The sequence below is a fragment of the Xenia sp. Carnegie-2017 genome, unplaced genomic scaffold, assembly GCF_021976095.1.
Source record: "Xenia sp. Carnegie-2017 unplaced genomic scaffold, XeniaSp_v1 HiC_scaffold_16, whole genome shotgun sequence".
NCBI classification, from domain to species: domain Eukaryota; kingdom Metazoa; phylum Cnidaria; class Anthozoa; order Malacalcyonacea; family Xeniidae; genus Xenia; species Xenia sp. Carnegie-2017.
Window position 1 is genome coordinate 9,934,177 of NW_025813469.1, and position 13,231 is coordinate 9,947,407.

At 33.5% G+C, this 13,231-nt stretch overlaps 1 protein-coding gene across 2 annotated transcripts in view; it reads left to right on the forward strand.

Annotated features, from left to right (window-relative positions):
• Positions 1-638: 638 nt before the first annotated feature.
• The window catches only part of LOC124435818 (protein NLRC3-like), a 28,541-nt gene continuing 15,948 nt past the window's right edge, over positions 639-13,231 (forward strand). Inside the window, exons 1-3 of one of the 2 annotated variants that reach the window (XR_006945163.1) lie at positions 671-688; positions 790-958; positions 9,446-11,585. The gene's annotated coding sequence lies outside the window, so the exon portion shown is untranslated. Of the gene's footprint in view, positions 959-9,445; positions 11,586-13,231 lie in introns of both variants that reach the window. The other variant, XM_046985777.1, reaches the window with a different exon arrangement.

Here is a 13,231-nt window from a genome sequence, read left to right on the forward strand (position 1 = left end):
GTAATACCGCAGGTTATTCTTTCGTATTTAATTCATAATCGTTGGGCACTTACGCATTGGTATTTTCATTTGTTCATTCAAGTTGCCAAAAAAATTCAAAGCAAAATTAGCTATGAGAGTATGAAGTTTACAATTTGACACACGCATTTTCAATAGGAGCAGTTATTCTTTTTTGGTTGGCTTCCAAACATTACTGATTTATGATGTCATGAGTGATGACTAAAATAATATGCAGATCACATTACAAAGTCGAAACCACAGAATAGGTAATCTTATTTTGTGCTGAAACCATACAACTTCCGTACGAATATAGATTGATAAAAGCTTGTACTGAATACTGCATGGTTTCATGAAATTATGAATGTCTTCATCAATTTATTGTTTTTCATATTGCTGTAATGTAGTTTCTTAAAGCAACTTCCAATAAAGGAACATTTATCCATTGTTTGCATTTAAACCTTAATTTCTGACATATGATGTCATAAGTGATAAATAATATACAGATCACAACAAGTCGTTCATTATTAAACCATACAACTTCCGCTCAAAAACAAATTTAATTATTTTATACTAAATACTGCTTTTCACGAACTGATAAACGTCTTGATCAAATTAATGTTTCTAAAATGCTCGAATGGAATCTTCTACTGTGAATTAAACAACGAAAGCTATTTATTATGAATATATGGTGAGAAAATGCACCAGTTTCGACAATATTAGTTTTGATGGCCAAAATAACAAAGCGACTATCATGTTTCAGAGATCATGTTTCACATATTTGTTTCATAGACAAAAGAAAGGGCGAGACCTATTTCTTTGGCTTTGACGCCTCACGTTTTTTTCATCGGAGTGTTTTTCCTTTCTGTTACAAAGTAAAGAAGAAAAGAAGCCAGTGATTGGTAAATGTTTTGATGCCGCGGATATCCATCGCTTAAAAAAAGAAAAGAAATAAGCAAAGGTTGGTTAAATTGTTGTTTATTGTCTGGATATAATATGCGCGTCATTGTAAACATAGAATCTTACAGCCATACTAAAGATCATGCAACACGAAAAGATTCAGACAAACGTAATGTTTAAAGAAAATAGCAAAAGATAATTTTAGCCATAATTGCGATATAAAGTTGTCTATGATGAGATAATGCCTAAATTCCAAAGCCGTCATCAGAGAATATATTCATAATATTATCAATGCCTAAATACTTCCACTGATTTCACTACAGCAAATACTCGTTTTTCATTGCTGCATTTGTACACATTCAGCTTCCTTTTTTAATAATGTAAAATTGCATCATATTTATCGTTAAATCGAAGTTTTATTGTACTTTGATGGGTTATTAGATAGGGAAATCACGGCGCATGTGAGAGTAATGGGAACGCAGGTAGAGATCAGTTTTCAAAGCTGTTTGTAATTTCAACAGCATTCAGTCATCACAAAAATGGGCGAGCGCAATTTTACCCTTAAAGTGCCTCTTCCACATAACATTTTTTAGCAATATCAAATCTGTCTATGATTTTAAGTCTCTTTGAGAAAAAAATTTGAATTTGGTCAAATCGTTTGATTTTTGTAAAGCGTTAAATTCCCTAAAATGGTATATTTTTGTGAGCCACGTGAACCGTAATAATGAGGAGGCTGAAACTAGCTAAATTTCCGACGTCATCCAAGGTACTCCTGATACACGGGTTGTGTATTGACTATATTAAATAGCTATCAAGTCACTACTGCTGAAGCATAGCTAAAGTCTATAAGCGTCTAAAAGCCTTGCCTTTGCAGAAAATGGTAAATAGTTGCATTGCAGCCATTTGTACAAATAAATCAAGCTTTAGCTCTCGTATGAGTCTTCAAGCGAGCGTCGGTTCAGTAGTTTTAAGAATCAAAAGAACGCTAATTTTCCAGGGCTTCAAAAAGATGTGATTGGAATTAGTGTCTTTCCGACCATCCATATACTGGAGTCAAAATCCCAATCATTATTGCTCAAGTTTCATTGCGTTCCGAGTTTTCTATACAGTATCCCGGTATAAAGTTTTTCTCAGAATTATATGACTGAACATTATATTCTGATTCCGATTCATCGCTTTCTTCGCAAGGGGCAATACTTCGGAAGGGACACTTTAATTTAATGTATGCTCCCGAGGGAAATAGTGAGTTTTGTTTTCCGAGAGAAATATTGATGAGATTTATAGGAAAATTTGCATTAGACTCGTCAAAATTCAGCTACTAATAGAAAATTTCGCACAATCTGTATGAAGGTCTGGTTCACTGTTCTGAAACTTCACTCGAATGATGGGACTGTATTTTAACAATTGTTTTTAACATTTCGATAAGATATTTACAGTGGCTGTGCACGATTTTTACATACGGAGTTCCAAACGTTGGTACTTCACGATACGGAACATTTGAACGGATAGAGTTAAGATTACGGACAACCGTTAATCCTTAACCTGAGTTTTCGTACTTTATTGCGTTCTGCAATACGGTTGCCAAATTATCAAATTTGTACGACCAATTCATTCACCAATTAGGTCAACTTTTTTCCTTCGGTAAACTTTTTAAAAATTCGCGTGGATGTTTATTATAACAAAAAATATAACATACGCAAACTAGAACAACTCCCTGAGTTCTAATTAAACAACCTATCTGATTTTTACGGAGATAAAACTCTCATTTGAAGTTTCATCTCCTTATCTCTGACTAAACGTTCTCCATCAACTTGTATAATTTGGCGTCTCATTCTTTCAGGCCTTAAGACTTTCACTTCTCTTAATTATGCTCAAATTTCGATTTCTTGCAACTCGTGTCAAATTAGGCATTATATTCAAGTGATATTTGTATTTTTCTTATTGTTGTTTGTAAAGCACAAATACAGAGTTTTAGTTTAGCGTTTACGGCAAACGGCAATTCTAAATTATCCATTTGCAATAGATGTTTGTTTCTTCGAAAAAGTCGGATTTAATACGTAGTTTTGCATTTGTTATTTAAGATTTGCATTGTCAGGAGCTGTATTTCCTGTTTTATTAAAACTCTGTTGATATCTTAATTGGCATATTCATGATTTATACTAACTTAAAATAATTACTATGCTTCACAAAAGTCCCTTTGTTGTAATAGAAAGACACTAAAATGCATGCAGTACTTTATCTATAACAAAAAGGGCCTCCTGCCCTTAAAACCTGAACTGCTAACCGCAACGTAAACGGCAAAGCCGTCATCACGCCTCGACGAAAATTTGAGTTCTTATAATTTTTAATTTTTTCGCAACCAAAATAATTCGCTAGCCAATCAGATTTTTTAGAGGTTTTTGATTTTTGCATGCACGTTTGTCTATCTTACTCAGTTTTTAAAATGGTGGACGTAAAGGAGTTTTTTGCTTGGGAAATGATGAAATTTCCATATCATCCTACAAATATACTTTACAGAAAACAAACTTTGAGAAAGCAATTTCTTAGGCGAAATACGAAACAAACGATACTCATGGAAACATATTATATGTCGTGAATACTAAGCTTTCTCACGAGCAGATGAAATTCTCCTTTTCATTACCGCTACAACATACAAACGGCGTACAAAAAACCATTCCCAGCTTGTCTCAACGTACGAACGCTCGCCGAACTTTGACTCAACGTCGGGGACCAACGTTGAGTGAACGTTTTTTTGTGAGTTCGTAGGAACGTGGTGGGGACGTTAGGATGAACGTTGTGATGTAACGTATTTTCAACCAAAGCCCGACGTTTATACAACGTTCATACAACGTTTATCCGACGTTCATACAACGTTTATCAGAGGTTCATACAACGTTTACCTTTTAAAACTTGCAACAATATTCCTTATGACAAGGAGCAACATAAATGGCTGTTTTTCCAATTTGTGAACCAGAAAAAAGAGACAAAACATGGTACTGCTGCAGCAATCATTATCATCTAATTGTTCTTACTTGTTATAACTTTGAAGAGGGCAAGGTGCTAAAATGGTCGCTTTGACTTTCTGCCATTTAAACTATATTGGGACCATAGATTATTTGTTCCAGCTTTGTCATAACTCTTCTAACACTGTTTGCACAGGTGTTTGCGCAAAGTGCTACCAAAAACTGCTGCAAGTAAAAAGAGTTAAAGATAAAATATATGGAAAAGTTCAATTTAGACATATATATTTATAAATAGAAAACCGTTTTGATTTCGAATTGCAAAACAAAACCATCCAAAGTGAATGGTGAGAGCTTTTAGAAAAACCAGTTTCTTCGTTAAAATTTTTCAGCACAAATAAAACGACACACTCCTTAGAGCCATTTGAAGTACCGTAACGTATTTAAATCAATCAGAACACGAAAATGCTCTCACGAAAAACACGATGCTAGATTCATATAGTTTAAGCAGATAGTCTGACCTCCTAACGTCACGAAAATCGTCATTAAAGTTACGTTTCAGACTTTGACATGCATGTTTTCAAGCTTCAAACACAAATGGTAAAAAAAGTCTTTTTTAATGATAAAAAATGGTAACAAATGGTCCTCAAGTTCTTCAACCGAATCTAAGGGATTAGGTACAACATCTTCCAAAATTTCGTGCTCGTCTACACCTTTAGTAGCGCTTAACAGAGCACGCAATATTGACAACGCTTTTTTTTGCTTATCAATTAATGTTTCCAGTTTGATGAGAACTGATCTTTGGAAGCCTACAAGATAGATAAGAAAATAATAGAATAACTTATGTATAACCTACGTAAGATATTATAAATATAAAACCTTACAACATGCTAACAAGAAAATTCAAATAATACTCGCATCAAATTGCTAATTGAATGCGCATACATAATAACAACGCTATTCACAAACTATATACTATAGAAAAGGTACCATTAATGTTTGGTTGAGAACGTCTTCCTGCAGGTGTCATGTTCATAAAACTTGCCGAAGGCGTTTCGTGCAATGAAAGTTCATGCGCATCTGCAAAGCAATCACGTGTTGAAGTTAGTTGTGAAGAAAAAAAAAACATTTCAAACCACACGAAATGAACGTAAATGAAAACGTAACAACATAACATGCAATAATGAATTGTAAGAAAAGCCTGCCTAAGACATCACTGTTTCGTTGAGAATGTCTTTCACTTGTTGTGCCAGTTGTATGAATTCCTTGTGAAGAAACGTTGCATGTATCTACAGAGAAGACACGTACTGGGTTAACATATATCTTTATTGCACGCAAACGTCATTTAAATTAAGGCACTAAAAGTTTCAAAAGTCCGAAACAGAAAGGTGACTGAAATAAAATACCTGGAGAAAGATTCATTTAGTAGTTTGATAGCGATCGCTGACAATTAGATTTGAACGAATGTATTTTGATTAAGTCGTAGTGAACACAACTGCAATTTTAACTATAACTAACATTTTTTCAACTAATTACATCAAGATTTTAAAAGATCAACCCCTACAGCACCTCTAGAACATACATAAGCCCTATAATGCAACGATGGGCGTAGAAAAACAGTAAATGTACAATACGAATCTTAAAGTTTTTTAAAAAGAATCAATCAAAATTATTTCTACATTTTAGTCGTTATAATATATGAAAGTTGCTGATTAGTCAGTTCTCATGACAGAAAACTTACCACTACGCTGAGATGGTGTCCTACTAGTAGATGTGGAAGTTACTGCATGATCCTTTGTGTTTAGGATTTCTGGTGCTAGTTCACCGACATATAAATCTAGATCAACATTATATTAGGATGAAAAGAGAAATTTTATACGTGCATGTTTCTGTCAAAAAATGGTCTACTTGTACAAGGATTATAATTGCACTTATACCTTCTTCTGCAAGGGAGATCAGCTCGCTTTACACCGGCAAATCTAAAAAGCCAAATAACTCATTAGATTTAAATGCAACGTTGAAATATGTGAAAAACTACACTCCTTTAAATAAAGCAATGGCCTATTGCATTCCGACAACAGAACTTACTTCTAGAATTTATTGATAAGATTTCAATGACGGCTGTTATCATATTACTTTCAGAAAATTCCAATAAATGCTTATCGTTCCTACAAAAAGACGCGTAACGTGGAGCAGGAGGTAACTGAAGGGCTCTGTGTTGAATAACGGGTTCCTCACTGTCATCATCGTATGATTATAGAAAATATCCGATCATCGCATAACAATCTTTATTGAGTACTCAAACTATACAAAAAACACTAAAATATGGTTAATTTAATGCTTGCCAAAGATGTAATAATTAAGTAGCTACGGCAATACATTCAGTCTTAATCCTATCTTGTCCCATCTTAAGGAAGAAGACATAGCCAAATTCAAAGAACTTATTGTGTTTCGCACACAAGATCCTTCATTGACTACAGCCATATACGCACGTAGGTAGTTATAACAGTAGAAATAAAACATTTTTCTGTGTCACTGTGTACGTAAGTTGTTGTGATAGGAGAGAAATATCTAGAATACTATATAACCTACTTTCTATGTCACTGTAATCTGGAAATTCTTCCATACTCATTTTGAGACGAGGACGTTTCGTGGCTTGTTGTTGATTGACTCATCATCTGATTATATGTTTGAAGTGGCAATGGCTCTTCTAGCGAACTTTTGGACACTTTTAAAGTTGTCTAAGTAAAAGAAAGGTTTAAATTTAGAAAACAGAGCATTAAATCATTTATAGAACTTTTGAGGCTTCAGTGGAGAAAATGTGAAACAGCTGGCAGCAAGTTTATAAAAAATTCTGAAAATAAAAAATTCCTACACCAGACATAGCGATGATTATTTACAATCAACATAGAAATAACTGGGAATCCAAAACAAATGTAACCTAAATGAAAAATTCATACTATACATATAAACATGCATCAGGCAAAATCAATGAATTTGGTTTAGCAGTTTAATGGACTGCAAAATGTAAGGCTGAATAGAGAAATTTTATCATTAAACAAAACATGTTTAAATGTTGGAACACATTTTCTTTCAAAAACATTCTAAAAAACTGGTTATTTTACCTTTCTTATTAGTCGGTGGTATGCAAAACGACCATAAATGTTTTTATGCAGCCATAGTCAATCATTATTGCTTTTTATGTTAATTGGTTAAAAGGCAGCACTTTCATTGTGGTCTATTGAACAAACGATGAAGTCATGGACTCATATAAACATTCAGACAATTGAGTTTTGAGCTTTTTACTCTCAGGAACATGGTGTGCATCATCATGAGGTTTTTCTGGTAAATCCACAGGTACACGAGGTCATCATGAGGAGTACAAACGGATTTACCATCTGCCTTGTTTAAAGTGCTTGATCGCCTCTTTTTTTCTTTTTAACTAAAAATCCGCAGTGCTAGATTTAATTTGATATTTGAATAAATATTCTCAGTTTGCTAGAAGTTAGTTAATTTTATTGCTGAATACGGACCTAATGTGTGAACTGTTCAAGTGGCCATGTTAATAACATGTGACGTCATCAGTAAAACACGTTTTTACAGAATAAAAATTATACAGAAGGGCCACTCAAGTGAGCACTGTGTTCTTAAGGCCGCCATCATTCTGGCAAGGTACTCAGGGTTTTCACTTGTTTTCAACCACTGTTATTACATGACGTCATTAGACGTCACAATGAAATCGAAAATATTTCAAAACAAGAAATGGCGCCGAGTCATTTCAGTGGTTGGGAACAAGTAAAAAGCCCTAAATATCTTACTGGAATAATGGCTGTCGATATGCGCGGCACAACATGTGCGAGGACAAAAACATCAAAGGGTCCGACACGATTGATCCTTCTGTATTTTCCATATTCTGATCCCTTTTTTTTTGCAAACTACAGATTTCTTATAACTGACGCCACATTTTTCTTCGTTTTTCTTTAATTGTTTGCTTGAATTATTATTCCTGCTCAATTATTTTTTACAATATTCTAAAATAGCTAATTTAGAAACAGATGACTAGAAATTTGAAATATGGAAAAATTTTTGATGACTCTTAGTCAATACGATTTATTGTAAGCTTATCTTTTTTCATGTGAATGTCGTAATTCCTGAGTATATCCCTACAGGAAAATTGCAATGAAATCGATGTTGTATAAGTTTTTGAACATTGTTTGGGTACCTTTAGCAGAGGCTTTGGAAGATTTCAAAAGTTGTGGGTGTTCCATGTTCGCAATTTGATAGTGCGAGAAACTTAGAATAGTAATGTAAATGTTTCATATTAGTTATTTTTGATAGTTTCTTCTTCCTTTTTCGGCCTATATTAGAAAAATTGTCAAAAAAGCATTACATAAAAATGATTTGCATATATCGGCAATGCTCGAACAATTTGAAATTTCCAGCTTGCTGGTGTCCGTTAATTATTTAGAAAATTCAATGTGCTTGCAAAAACTCAGCGTGCAAAATGTCATATATTTTCATGCAAGAAGCTAAATTTGTGGGTGTCCTTCCTATATAGAATACTCACACTCTAAAAGTTGTGGGTGTTCAGACATCCGGACACCCACGGCTTCCTAAGCCCCTAACCTTTAGTAGCTTCACAAAAATAACACATCAGGGATCCAATGTCTTTAGAAGGCAGCAACAACAAGTTTACCGAATAATATACATAATCAGTATCGCCGCCAGAATGATAACTGGATGAGTCATCATCAAAACTAATCATATATAAACATATTGAGCCACCCTTAACAAATAGCACACGTTGACTCCTGATGAGTTGTCTTTCGAAATGCATAGTGTCTAAAATTTCTAATACAGTTCTTTTTCAGGACTTCTGGGTTAGTGCTTTTATTGCAAAGCAATTCTTTTCAGAACTTTTGTCGTGCTATGAAAAAACCCCCATTAGTTACCCTTATCGAACCGATTTTGAAATTTCTTCAATATAATCCTAATATTTTCAGGAACATTTATATTGCGAAACTGCTAAAGTAATTAACTTCCTTACAGCTATAGAAGAAAAATACCTTTACTAAGATTCAAGGACGAGCGTAAACCATATTTTAAGTATGATACATATTATAATCTAAAATAATTTGTAATTTTTCATCTTTCAACCTTTTCGACATCTTATATGTTCTATATTATGGAACACTATTGCATGCATTCTAATATTTTTTTATATTACTAAAATAATTTGAATGCAGGTGTCCTAATGAAAACAGCTGTACGTTTCAAACTTACAAGATTGACATGCTAAAATTTAAAATTATTATTATTATAAAATTATTACTATTGTTGTTATTGCATGTACTGAGTTTTTTCATAACAACTAAATATTGCAGCCAAATTATGTGTTTTTGCTACAACATAGGCTGAAATTTTTTATAAATACTATCTGGAAGCCAAACTGTGTGGAGCTAACTGAAGCCACACATAATGGTGTGTATTATTTTATACTGCAGTTTATGCTCTACAAGTGCGGTCCATGTCTATACGGGGATTGTTTAAACTAAATTAATCTTATCTATTTAATGCATTTTTTAAAGGATACGAAAATGGATGCTATTTTCAAAGCCATACCACTGAATTGTTTTCCTTGGTTTGAACAAATACTGCTCTATATCTATTTCATATTTACAATCATCGCTACTGGAATTTCAAAAACATTTGATCGTCAAACTTCTTTCACTTGTTATGACAAGATGATTTCAAACTTCCAAGAAACTTCACTTATAAAGAACATTGAATCAAGTTGTTTGAGACAATACCAAAATGAGACTTGGGATAATATTTATGTGGTGTCCTTCAATTTCATTTTTCCCTTACTTTGGAGTATGATCTATGGAATGTCTGTAAGCCATCGACTTGAAAACTTTGATAAGTTCTTGTCAGAAAGAAGCAGTGAAGTCAGAAAGGTTGCATCTAGTTCTTGGGCATTTAATTGTTACATCATTTATTTGATTGGACGTTTGATCGGTTTGTTGATATTTGTTACAGTACTCTTTCCAGGCATGTTTCCCATTGATTATACTTGTTCTTGGCGTCCAACAACAAACGAAAAATCTTCGTTCAACAGTATAATTCTTCCTCCATATAACGAGACATTTGTTAATTGTGAAATTTGCGATGGTAACAGTGAGTGGTGGATTGTACTTGTTGTAGCTGTTGATGTTTTATCGATAATAATGACGATATGTCAGCTAATATACCTATTAAATGAGGCCAGTAATGACACTTTTTTCACATCAGATAAGGAGTTTTTCACGGTATACTTATTCCAAAAGCGTGCAGAATTTCGAAAATGGATAAAAGAAATAAAAAATAAACTTCACTTGAACAAATTATTTAATATCCACGATAACGTACGCAATGCACAAATGTCTCAGCAAAATCTGGAAGATATTTATGTCAACGTCATAATGCAAGCAGAAAGACAATTAAGTAAGGCTTACCCAGAAACGCATGAAAGGCACGAGATCCTTCATTGTCATTTCAAACTTACAGAAAATGCGAAAAAACTAACAAGAGCAACGGACATTTTTAAGTCAATTCCAAATAGCAAGTGGTGTCCTAGCTCCATTTTAGTCATCGGAAGGCCAGGAATTGGTAAAACAATGTTCACAAAAAAACTTATTCATGAATGGAAGACAAATGAAGACGACTATTTGCGCGATAAGCTGGTCATTTTATTTCAATGTCGTTCTATTGAAAAGAAAAACATTACTTTTGAAGAAATGATAAGAAATTGCGTTGGACTTTCATTTGAACAGTTTTCAGGTATTTACGAATTTATAATGTTAAATCCTGAAAGAACTGTTCTTGTCGTGGACGGTCTTGATGAATTGCCTTTAGATAATGGAGTTCTTCAAACTGACAACTCAGGGTCCCCTAATAAAAAAAGGGCCGTCATTAGACACTTAGAGATGCTTGTTAATGGTGAACTATTGCCTCATGTTACTGTTCTTATTACATCACGACCCACAGCTGAACGTAAATTTAGAAATATGATATTCACGAGAACAGTTGAAATCTTGGGCTTTTTTGAGGATGAGATAGAAGAATTCGTGAAAAAGTTTTGTCGTGAAGATAAGAATATCGCTGACCGTATTCTAAATAAGATTAAAAATTCTCTTGAACTTCGCAGCTTTTGTTATATCCCTATTAACACTAAAATTGTTTGTATGACCTTAAAGGAATGTTTTGCAGATGATGAAAACTATAGTCCAAAGACTATCACTGAATTGTACAATAGAGCAATTAAAGTTTTACTATGGCAAAGCCATCCACTTCTCAGGGGCAAGACTACACCAAAGGATTACTTAACAATTCCTTTACCATCCAAGCTTGATAATGATCTACAAGAAATAAAACATGTTGCCATGGAAGGGCTTAAAGACGGACGCCTAATTTTGAAAGAGACAGTAACAGTAACTTTGAAAATCTTGAAAACTGTGGCATTTTCAATAAGATTTGTGACAAAAAAAAAAATCTTTACTGTTTTCTTCATTTGACTCTTCAAGAGTTTCTTGCAGCTTTGTATATTGTTGACGATTGGCAAAACATTGAAAAGTTTTTGGATGATCAGGCTAAAGATCCTAAATGGCATTTGGTAATCGAATTTGCTGCTGGTTTTGTTGGAAATATAAAGAAAAAGACGGGAAAAGATATCAGCTTTATTCTAAAGAGGTATTAAATTTATGATCATTGAATATTTGTATCATTGAAAATGTTTTATTATATCTTCATATTGTATGTGACTATATGTATTTTTTTCTAAATTAATTCATCATCACCATAATCTTAACATTAACTTTGTCAGCCAGATAAGCAAATATTAAAGTAACGCCTCCTCAATAAGTTTAAACTAAAACGTGGCGTTGAGTTTGGAGGAAATAATTTCGTGATGGTTAGTTGTATATTTCAAAACATGGTTTTTACATGTTTGTGGATGTAGATTACTGTAGATCACTGATCACTTTTTCTCTACCTTCATTCAGTATTTGGATGCACTGGGAAGTTATTTAAACAGCAAATAAAAGACTTCAGCATAATACACACTAAGATACTAAAATATCAAGCCCATAAAATAAACCTTATAGTTAAACATTAAGTGAAAAAATCCGCTAATAAGAAAACAAATCTAGTGGATTCTCCAAACACTACGCACCAAAAGTGTAGGACTATTTTCGAAATAGTTTCAAAACGAACAGAAGCAACAAGCAAAACAAATGTAAGCTATAACTTAAAAGAGCAATTATAAATTTAAGGTTTTTAAGTTGATTTTCATGAAAAAATTGCAATTTGTAAACATAGAATAATTAAGTTGATTAAGCATTCAATTATTGAAGTTAATGGCTTAAAACCATATGAAAGATCTTATCATACTAAACCAAAAGATGCAGACAACATGTATGCTGTGCAAAGTCACTAGTAAAGGATTGTTTTAGCCATATTTGAGACATGAAGTTGTTTTAGATGAGTTATAGCCGAAATACATCCACTGATTTCGTCAATGCAAATTCTCGTTTCTTACTGATGTATTAGTACACAATCAGCTTTCTTCTTAATAATTTAAAAATAAAGAAGAAACTTGAATTGGACAAGAAAACTGAGGAGTCATGTTGAAGCTATACTCATGCAAAAAGAGGAGTCAGCTTGCAACGCTCCAAGACCCTGTCCACACTAATAGCTACGTTTTCCTTCGAAAACGCATACTTTTTGATGCGTTTTTTGCCTTCCGTCCACACTGAAACACTCAAAAACGGATAAACTGCCAAATGAAAACGCATCGATTCGAAAACCTTCTTCAAAGCAGAGCAATTTGAAAACGCATGCGTTTCGTTTTAATGTGTACGATCAAAAACGGAGTCTTTTAAAAACGATTACGTCAATCACTTCCTGAAATGGCGAAAAATGTCACTTGATATCACAATAGCCGTTGGCGTTTTATGTATAAGCATGCGCAGTTTAATATACCACATATTCGTCGTTTTCAAGTGTTTTAGTGTGGACAGCCGAAAACGCTATGAAAACGCTGCTGTGAATGCAATGAAAACGATGCGTTTTTATTTCGATGAAAACGGAGTGCTTTGAAAACGCATTAGTGTGGACATGGTCTAAGTGATAAGCATTCTCACAACTAGAGCAATTAGATTTTTACACCAAAGTAATGACGTTTTTCTCTGTAATGTGTTGATGGAGAGCGAGGACCCCTTTGTATCGTTGTCCATGCAACTCAAAAAAATTACCATCAAATTTCAACTTTCTGGTGAATCTCATTTAACTTTTAAATTCTATTTCGTAATTGGACACATCACTACGGAGTCATTTGA